This window comes from Eurosta solidaginis, chromosome 4 (genome assembly GCF_040869045.1).
Source record: "Eurosta solidaginis isolate ZX-2024a chromosome 4, ASM4086904v1, whole genome shotgun sequence".
NCBI lineage: Eukaryota > Metazoa > Arthropoda > Insecta > Diptera > Tephritidae > Eurosta > Eurosta solidaginis.
In genome coordinates, this window is record NC_090322.1 from 177,104,509 (window position 1) to 177,114,065 (window position 9,557).

Here is a 9,557-nt window from a genome sequence, read left to right on the forward strand (position 1 = left end):
TACATGACACAAAAGCCATGCGCAAATATAAAATGACGGAATTTGTGCAAATGAAAATTTTGACATACACGGCTCAAAAACACTGCGCAATATTCATTTTTAAAGTAGCGCAACAAATGAAACATGTGTTTTAATTGTATAAAAAAGGCACTAATTGTATAAAAAATCACTATTTATTTTCCACAGTGCTGGTAATTCACGGTATAAGTCGAAAAACTCGCACCAGAAGCGTTTATTTTCCATTGTATTTATAAAATATATATTTTAATTGCAAGACCAACTCAACTCGATGCAGCACTGCGCAATTTTCATTTTTCAACTAGCACAACAAATGAAACATGTGTTCTAATTGCATAAAAAATTATTATGTATTATTAAATTTGTGTGAATTCCTGTTACAAGCTAGAGATGGTCATTACGCCTTCGATATTAACATTTTTAAGCAATAATTACTGATGTTATATTATCAGGAACCACAGGTAAACTGTGTAAAATTCACCACACACGAAGAAAAAAGCATGTGCAATATTTGCAGACATGCGTAAATATCAAAATCGTTTTGATTTTAGCACAGTTCTCTGCGCAAATAGCGCAACCAGTGCACACACCGGGCGAATACTTATGCAAATTGGTAATTAGCACAAGGATACTTGAGCCGTGTAATTGGCGTATAACGGAATATCTGGCGTGACACCATAAAAATCAAACACAATTCGCTTTAAATACATATATAATTGAAAGACACTTGGCAACAGGCCACTGAAAATTAACATTCATATACATACATACTAATGAAAATAAAATTCTCGAAAATAAACGGGACAATTTAACGGAGTGCAAAAGAACAAATAACGGGATTGAAAATACCCTTAATATATACTAATATAAACGAAAAATAATTAACCTAATTGGACAAAAACCAAAAATTGAATGGATATTTGATACCAAAAATCAAATTGAAATAAATAAGACAAATTGAATATAACATGGCGTGGTGACAAGTAAAAACCGAATAAATACCAGATCGTAAGCTGCTACACATGGTTCTGGCCAGTTGGTATTACCATTGTGTACTAGTGGAGCCAAAATTACATACATACTTTGGGAAGTTAATCCAGAAATTAATCATCTTATGCATTGGACAATAACCTGGAACTTGGACTTTCAACGATAAGAAGGTCCTCATCCATGCAAACAAATCTCCAAAAAAAAAAAATTATTAAATTCAAAAGAATCCTACTAAAGCCGTACAAGACAATTGAATTGTTAGTATTTACTTTTATTTTGCTATTTGTTTCGTATAGATTCACAAAAGTTTGTAAACAAACTTTGCTGTCCTTGACAATAGTACATCAACCGGGTATGTAGAAATCACAAAATCAGACCAATTCTAAATATTCTCGCGGAATTTTGTTCCGTCGGATTTTTTTTATTCCCGCGAAAAAATTCTTCCAATTCTTTTCTCCTAGGGAGAAGAATAATTGGGGAATAGGAATTTCGAATTTTCGAAGTCAGCTGTTTTGTCAATTGAAATTTCGTTGCGCATTTCTTATTTTGTTTAAAAAAATGAAAAGTTTAATTATTCTTGCCAATTGGTTTGAAATTAAGAAATAAGGCATAAACAATGCACATTATTGCATTTCATGTGGTATTCACTGAAATGAGTAATGAATTGGTGCCACAGCAACATCAACAGAGGAGCATAAGAAGAAGACCGGCGCCATAACACAAATCCGCCGAAGTTGCCTGCATTCATTCTGCAAAGGAATTTTCTGGTGGCCAAGTCGAGTTGAGTTCGCCTTTCGCTATATGCCAAAATCTATTTAAGCCTTAAAAAATCCTTGCGCAATTTCTGGATGGCTGCATCAAATATGCGAAGAGGTCTTCCGGTGCTTATGATATACTTTTCGACTTAAAATAAAGAATATTGTGGTTGTTGTTGTTGTATTAACAGTGAGAATATTGTGGTAGAATGTAAATACATATTTTAGCACAAATTTGTACAAATAAGTGTTCTTTCTTAAAATAACCAATTTCCTTTAACTATTTTGATGCATTCCCTTTAATTTAACTAGTGAAAAAACTCCTATGAAATGGCAGAGAAATCTCCCTCTCCCTCACATTCATAATACCTACTTTTCTCCCATAACCGGTTTCCGCTTTTTCGAACATTGTTCAGAATAGGAGGAAAGGGAGAAGTGAAAAAACTCACAAGGAATTTAGAATACGAGGAATGGGAGAAGGGAAAAAAATCGCACGGAATTTTCGTTTAGAATTGGGCTGAATATATCTGTGGACATTTGAAAGAACAACTTAAGTCTAAAACTCAAATTTTACAGTAGAGCGAAAAAACACCTTTAGCTGCGTACAAAATCTTTGTTGGTAGTTATTAAATAGAAATAAAGCCATTATATAATGAAACCATGATCTACCGTACCTCTTTTAGTAAAATTTCTTCTCTATATGTAACGGTTTATTTCTAAATAAATTTCAAAAAAATTAAGTTCTTTTGCAAAACTGGTTTTAGAAAAAAATATCAACTTAAGTCACATAAGAGGTTTTACAAAAATCACTTCTTATAAAAATTTTAAATAATTTGGTTACGTAAGATGACTTAGGTTACTTTTGCAAACAGAATATTGGAAGCAAGTCGACTTAAGTGAAGAGTCTAAAATTTATTTTTAATAGTAATCGACAAAATAAACCAAAAAAATCAAAAGAAAACACATATACAACGTATAATAGGAAAGAAAATAAAATGATTTAATCCAATAATATTGAAATGTACATGCATATAATAATACATTGACAATTGTTTTAATTTCCATTGATTCAACTATAAGTTATTTTCTTCAATTTTATCCAAATCTGAATCTATTTCAACTTCATGTTGTCCTTCCACTTTAATATTTTGGTAAAAATTATGCAGCTCTGGTTTAATCAATGGCAACATATCAAGTAAATCGCGCTTTTTGTTAACAGAAATCGGAAGAGGACCTGTATAAAACATTTTGAGAGCTCGGTGTTTTGATTTCTTTTGCGTCGTGCACTTATGTTCAACTCCTTGAATGAATCGTCCACGTCACGAGAATATTTGTACCGTATCAGTCCAGGTTCCTTTTTTTCATACCGCAGCCACCTTACCAGCTTTCACTCAAACTTTTCACCTAAAAATACGAATAATGATTAAATAAATATAAGTCAGTATAATATAGTATAAAATACAAACCATTGGTGATATTGCTTCTCCAGGTATATTTGTCTTTCATCAATGCATGAATATTATAGAAATCCTCCTGTTTCATGTCCTGAGTAAAATACTTTTTGTTTGTAGCAGCAAATAAATTAGACCAGTCATGGGGATGCTGAATAGAAACAGAATAGTTTCTTTTCTTCTTTTCTATTTGTGCGTGAACTGTATCACATTCTAGATGAGTATGACCAACAACAAGAAATTTGCTATCAATCATTTCAATTGTTGGATGTTCTTCCAATACTTTTACGAACATAGCACAAATAAATGAGTTACGGTTCTGACCAGTGCATCGCTGTACAAAATGACATCCTTTATATTATTGGGTAAGCCTAGAAGACATTTATAAATGCAAGAGCCGATATCATTGGCTCCACGCTTCGCAACAGTTTCATGCCAAATATAGCAGTTAGCTTTATTGATTGCACCATCCTGAATAGTTAAATTGAAAGTCCACAAAGGACGTTTAAAAAAACAATAGAAGCTTTCAAATAAGGCGTTGGCAGACACTGCTGAAGGTCAAAAGAAAACATTTTCACAGACTATCTTGAAGAGAAAGTTCTTTGTCCCTTTTCTTACAAGCGTAGGCGAAATCAGCAGCATCGTGGTGCTTTTGTAACTGTAATTTAATCTCAGCTTTTTCCTCTATATTCTCTGCGTTTTTAATTTTTTCTCTTAATATCTCGCATTGAGTGCATAAGTCAAGCTGGGGCTTTTTAAATTTAATATCTAGAGTTTTAAATATCTTCTGAAATTTAGTTTCTGTTACCGGATTAGAAATATTTTCTTTATATAATCTATAAAGTGATGCCAGATTAAGGCCTCGTTGGAAATAGAGCTTGGTAGTATGACGTCGGCTGTAATGACTTTCATATTTTGGAATACTGTGTTACGGTCTGCTGTTATGGTCTACGGTTACGGTCCACTTGGGAGCGTGTTCGTGCGAACACACCTAGTGACTGGTGATGGGGCGAAAGGTGCGATACAAAAGTATCGAAACAAGGAAATAAAAATTCGGCGATCACTAGCGAAAAATTGGCCATGAGTTTCCGGCGAACGAGAAACCAATTTAGACATTGAAAGAAAAGAAAGGAAAAAAACTCTCGAAGAAGCCATTATACAAACGAGAAGGTCGTTTGAAAGTCACTAAATTTATGGAAGCTTAGAATAACAGACCATGTGTTTCTTCCGTTAATTCTCGGAATTTGGTGGAAAGATTTGAATTTGCTTCAGCCTAATTTTTGGCGGCCCTGCGATTATACAAAAGGATTGTGTAACATCTATTGGCACGACGTCTACAGCAAAGGCGTCAAGCACCGATACTGCTTGAGTAACTTTATTGCTCACATCAACTGCGCATCCCCAACTATACTCAACTAATCGCAAAACACCCTCGCCGGCTGTGCACGTATTCAAGTGAGTATTGTTGATGAACCAAAAGACTGCAACGAGGAATTGCAGGCCGATTCCTTAACCCAACTACTAAATGAACAAACAGGTAAATGCCCAGAAACTAGGCAACCCTTGGTATCCGAAGATAAACCCCTTTCTCTACGTTTACGAAGTACACTACCACCTTTGGAACAGCGTCCGGCACCATCTCCGCCTCCAGGGCCAGCAGTACGCTGCAGCGTAATACAACGAACGCCCAATTAGCACCAAGTCATCCAGGTCGTAAAAGTCAACACGAAGTTTTATAGCCACCAGGTTCACTCGATCACCTCGGACCAGAGCGCAACAACCACCAACAGTACCGACACGGCGCGCCCAAGACCGCGCACCACAACCAACAACAGCGTCGGCTTCACCGGCAAGGTCAACATCACCGGTAACCACGCCGGCAGAGGCCCATGGTACGTACTCTGGCGGCCATGTAAGTATCAGCCTTGTATAGACTTAAAAATAGTTACCCTACAAAAAATTTGGTCAAAAAACTTAACCACGGCCATACAAACGTGACTATGAATATAAGCTATGACTGTAAAATGACTAGTCCAATGAAGTGGAATGACGAGAGCGTTTTTTGCAGGGCAGTTAAGGAACTTCTAAGTAATGCTTTGAGGGTTTTATACTGTCCGGTTGAACCATTTAACAAGTGTCGATTTTTCTCGTCAAATTTTATTATTGAATACTTGAAATTGTTAGCTTTACAGCAAAGGGCATACATCCTTGTTTTTATATCACTTTAATAATATATTTTGTCGCTTTAAAATGTTTGAAGTTAGCTTTATAAATTTTATTGATAATAAGCCGTCCTTATCACGTGAAACGTTTTAACGATCCATTTTTTGGAGCTCAACCGTGGGTTGTTAGAAAAAATTTATGCACGAATTGGCTAGAAGATTTAAACTTTCTTTTCTTATATCATTCAAATACAATATATCTTATATATATAAAAATGAATTGTTGTTCGTTAGTCTCGCTAAAACTCGAGAACGGCTGAACGGATTTATCTCATCTTGGTCTTGAATTATTCGTGGAGGTCTAGGGAAGGTTTAAAAGGTGAGAAAAATTCGAATACTTGCCGGGACAAACAGTCTGATATATAAAATTCTTCTGTCACAGTTTTAGAGGCTTAACTCCTCCGAAACGGCTTAACCGATTCTCATGAAATTTTGTGAGCATATTTGGTAGGTCTGAGAATGGGCCAACGTCTACCTTTTTTTTCGCTACGTGCCTAGGGTCTTGAGATCAAAACGTGGACCCGGATACCCCTAGAATGTGTTTATACAATATGGATATGAAATGAAAGCCGTTGATGAGTGCTATAGCACAGGATAATTTTCATACTCCTGGGTGACTAGGGTCTCGAGATATAGGCCGAAACGTGGAACCGGGTACCCCTAGAATGTGTTTATACAATATGGATATCAAATGAAAGCTGTTGATGAGTGCTATAGTACAGGATAATTTTCATACAACTGGGATGCTAGGGTCTAGAGATATAGCCCAAAACGTGGACCCGGGTACCCCTAGAATGTGTTTATACAATATGGATATCAAATGAAAGCTGTTGCTGAGAGCTCTAAAGTTCATTGTGATATTCGGTTTAGTCGCATCAACCTGGCAAAACTGATAAATATGCATGCGAAGCCGAAATAAAGACAAGAATTAATAATACCAACATACCTATTTACATACGTCCTATTCGTTTTGCCTGAAATTTCATATATAAATTTGCCTATATTAGTATTTACGATGCTCTTTTCCGGGAAGTAAACCAGAGACGGATTGGGACTGGTATTAGGGCTAGGACTGGGAATGAGACTGAAACTCGGAGGGGGAATGAGACTTGGAATGGGACTGGAACAAAATACATACCACCCTCTGGGACTGGCAATAAGAGATGAAGAAGAAGGAGAAAAACTTGAGAGAAGAAAAAAGAGAGAAGGAGACTGAGAAAGAGATAGAATGAGACGAATATGGAGATGAAGCGAAAAAGACGGAGGGGGGAGTGAATAAAAAGATTAACAAAAAGTGTAGAGGGGTAGGGCAGAGTTAGACGGAAAAAGATTATTAAAATGTATGCAGATAGGCCAAATTTAGGGCAGAACAACGTCTGCCGGGTCTGCTAGTATATCTTATATATATATATATATATATCTATACATATGACTCACTATTGCTACCAATATCGTTCGAACAACCAGAAGCAAATAATATACGTGCATATAACACATAGCGCTATACAAATTTAATATTTATTGCTTTTATAACAAGTTTTCTTGGTACATATTACATGTTAGTGTCATTATACTATGCGTTATACCAAATTGATATTTTGTTAAACTCAAAAATAAGTCCTACTACAACAACATACACTATATACACTACACACACTTACCTACATTTTCACAGAGTGAATAACTATTCGTAAGTCAACAATGCTGTAGCCCTGGTTAAGAAACCTGCACTATCGCATTGTTTTTTTTTTTGTAGCATACATACGTTAATAGAAATGAATTATAAATAAATAATTATTTAAAATGGGAATGCTGGCGCCGCCATTTATTTAGAAGGCACTTAGGGAAACAGGTAAGGGGCCACCGAAAATTAGGTGCGTCGGTGGCCATGGTTTTGAGGGTAGGTACAAGCACCGGGCGTCGCAACAACACCCGCGGCGCCCCTAGTTATATTCGGCCCTTTTCCTTTTTGTATTTTAATTTTTCAGCGTTTTTTTGTTTGAATTTCAGCGTTAGTAACCGGCCATGTCCGGTTCGGTAAATTTTTTTTCGTTAGATTTTTTTTTTTTTGAAGTTTAAATTTTGAATGCTTAATGGTCTTACCGTGACATCCGGTTCGACCGGATGTTGTTCTAGTTTGAATTTATAAGCGTTTTGAGTCGGTCTCTGCACTTCTGTCAGGGTTTTTTGATTTTGACAGCTTTCAGTTTTGATAGGCATGATAGGAACTTTTTTCTGATTATGGCGCAGAGTGATCATCGTTGACAGTTGCTGAGCGCGCCATAACAGATGGCGCCCAACGTGGCACCTGAGGCGCTGGTCGCGGGGGTAAGTCGGGTCAACCTGTGAAGTTGACCATCCCACCAGTCCGAGTGAGCAGCTACAGGAGCTGCCACCTACGTTGCGGTGGGATGGTTGGACAGATCAGGTTGTCCGGGCTGGTCATCGGGGGCTGTGGCTGACGGAGCCACGGACTTCACGTCAAGTTATCCGGATTTTTTTTCACCCGGTGAGGCAGTGCTGAACGCACTTAGTTTTTTTGTAAGTGGGTATATACGTTGCCGGAATGTTGTCCGTAGTCGGCGTTGGGCGCCATCTGTTATGGAATCGCATTTACAGTGGAAGCAGTAAGGAAGGCGGTCGGCATGGTGTGGTGGTGCTCAATGGCTAGTCATTGTCGGCTGGGGCGGATCCTTGCCAACCTTACTGTTCCTGCGCCATAAACAGAAAAAAGTTCCTATCATGCCTATCAATACTAAGAGCTATCAAGTTCAAAAAAAACCGACAGAAGCGCAGAGACCGACTCAAAACGCTTATCAATACAAATTAAAACGACATCCGGTCGAACCGGATGCCACGGACAGACCGTTGACATATTCAAAAATTTAAGTTCAAATTCAAAAAAAACTGACGCAAAAAAAAAATTACCGAACCGGACATGACCGGTTACCACTCTGAAATCAAGATAAAAAAAAAAAAACTGCTGAAAAATAAAATTGCAAAAAAAAAAGCTGAAAATTAAAATAAAAAAAGAAATGGGCCGAATATACTGGGCCGAACTCCTTTTATGTTTGTATTATTTCATATTCTGCACGCGGAAAAGCACTTACACGGGATTAGGTTGCTTTTCCAAAAGTGAATTAAACAAAAAAGGGAGCAACCTGAATTTACTTAAGTTGCTTTCCCCAGCGGTAGTTAGAAACTTATTTCGAATATTTTTTACCTTTTCTATCTTATGTGACTTAAGTTGTTTTAGCAAATGCATTAGTGACAAATATTGAGTTAAGATGCTCTTACAGATTTCTTATCTCCGTAAGTAGCCATGATATTATTACGGCGATTGGACAGAAATGATCGTCCAAAAAAAGTTTCTTTATTATTAAAAAACTGGAAAATTTACTTACCTCGACTTAAAGCCGGAGTCATTGGTGCCGTATGTCGTATCGCTGTATCCATATCCCTAACGTAATCAGCTGTTTATCGTTACGACGGTAAACCAAAACCCAATTGGTTGGCTACGATACGGTTACTTAAGCTTAATCTGGAGCAGGCATGCTTAACCAACGAAACGATATCATTTCGTTACGATAATCAACGTTAATAAACGGAACGAAGTCATTTCGTTTCGTTTATTAACGTTAAGATCGTCAAATTAACGAAATGATTTCGTTTCGTTTTCTGCCATATCAAAACGAAATCAAATCGTTTATGTTGATTATTAATTTCAAACTATGCTGGCAAAGCTGATTGATGGCGGAGTCATTAAAGGTGAAAGCATTATCCAAGCTGATTGCAACTTTTCTCATGAATTTTGACAGTACGAACATTTCTCAGAGTATTTTTGACATTACCACCAACGAATTACACAAACAAATTACATAGAGTTTGTGTGTGTATGTGCGCTCGTTGTTGCCACCTTACGGCTTCACCATGGCTATAGCATTGCCAGCACAATTCAAACATAAAGTATCACGTTTTCGTTAACGTTTTTAACGTTAACGAAAGCTTTTCGTTTCGGTTAAAAACGAGATACAATTTATCTTGATAATTTCTTTATCGATAATATTTCGAAGTGTTTCAACGGAAACGGTGGAAATTTTTTGATAAACGATTAGCTTAAC

At 36.7% G+C, this 9,557-nt stretch overlaps 1 pseudogene; it reads right to left on the bottom strand.

The window, feature by feature from the left end:
* Window positions 1-2,836: 2,836 nt before the first annotated feature.
* Window positions 2,837-8,892, bottom strand: LOC137248736 (uncharacterized; annotated as a pseudogene).
* Window positions 8,893-9,557: the final 665 nt, after the last annotated feature.